This window comes from Arachis ipaensis, chromosome B03 (genome assembly GCF_000816755.2).
Source record: "Arachis ipaensis cultivar K30076 chromosome B03, Araip1.1, whole genome shotgun sequence".
Taxonomy (NCBI): domain Eukaryota; kingdom Viridiplantae; phylum Streptophyta; class Magnoliopsida; order Fabales; family Fabaceae; genus Arachis; species Arachis ipaensis.
This window is the reverse complement of record NC_029787.2, coordinates 33,060,421-33,061,874: the sequence shown is the minus strand read 5'-3', so window position 1 is coordinate 33,061,874 and position 1,454 is coordinate 33,060,421.

Below are 1,454 nucleotides of genomic sequence, written 5' to 3'. Positions count from 1 at the left end.
AAGCACCAGAATCTGTAGAACACTGCCTCAGACTTTGTAATAAAGTGAGGCCGATTTGGGAGAGCTTGAAGGTGGGAATGCAAACTTGGGATATCTCCTTGGATTTTCAAAGTTGGCTTCGCCTAAAACTTCAGACCAATGAAGAGATTTTTGCAGTAGGTCTTTGGTGAATTTGGAGGGACAGAAACAATGATATTTTTAATCAAAATGACATTTGGAGCAAGGAGAAAGTTCTCAAGCTTATCAAACACTATGCAGTTGAGTATGCTGCAATTAAGCGTTCTAATCAAGTGACACATCATCCCTCTTTGTGTAATTCTTGATGCCCTCCCCCAATCAATGTTAAATTAAATTGTGATGCTAGTCTTTTGGATCAAGACCAACTTGCTGGTTTTGGGTGTGCTATTTGAAACAGTTCGAGTAAATGGTTATTGGGTTGTTCGGCAAGCATTCTGATAGGAACTATTATTTGGTGTGAGCTATTCGCAATTTGGAGGGGTCTTTCTTTGGTTTGGGAAAGTGGTCACAGGGAGGTAATTTGCGAAACAGATTGTCTAGAAGCTTATCTCTTGATTATAAAGGATTCATCCCTGATGTGGAGAGAATACACAGACCTTCTTTTGAAGATTTCTGAGGTGCTACAGCGAAATTGGGCGGTTCAAATTCAATTAATTCAACATAGCAAACTCAGTAGCCGACCGTTTAGCTAAGACAGCGGCTAGTCATTCATGTCCTTACACCGAATTTTTAATTTCCTGTAGTGTTATTGAACAAATCATTAGGAAGGAGAAGATATCTCCATCTTAATTGCTCTTTGTTCTTTCTTTTATCAGACACAAAAAAAACCATAATAATACATTTCCTAACAAAAAAAAAAAGAGTGTTTGCAAATTGTTAATAAATAAAAAAATGGACTAAGTATACATCGAATGTCTTCACATTTTTCACCATCTTCATGTTTTGTTTAATTCTATGTTAGTTTTAGTTATATCCTTTATTTTATCAATGTCTTTACATCCTTCACTATCTTTATATTTTGTTTAATATTATGTTAGTTTTAGTTTATATCCTTTTGTTTTGAGTATGATGTATTCTCACTAGTAGTTTGATTTCACTCTAATTAAAGTTTTTTTTCAATTTTTTAGAAAAATCTACCAATTTTGTCCTTCATGCACACTTTTATGTGTTTCTCTTACTATCGCCCTTCTCCTTTTTTTTCAACACCATTAATTACATCGCCGTCTCTATCGTCTTTTATTACCTTTATCCACTGTAGTTATAAATTTTATTCGGTTTTACACATAACTTCTACTTCTATTTTTTTTCTCTTCATTTTACTTATTTAATTTATATTTTTAATAATTTTTCTATCATTTTAATTCATTTCTAACTTTTTACGTTAAAAAATAGTTCTGCCTTTTTCTTTTATCGATTTGATGTAAAAAAAAATTTTT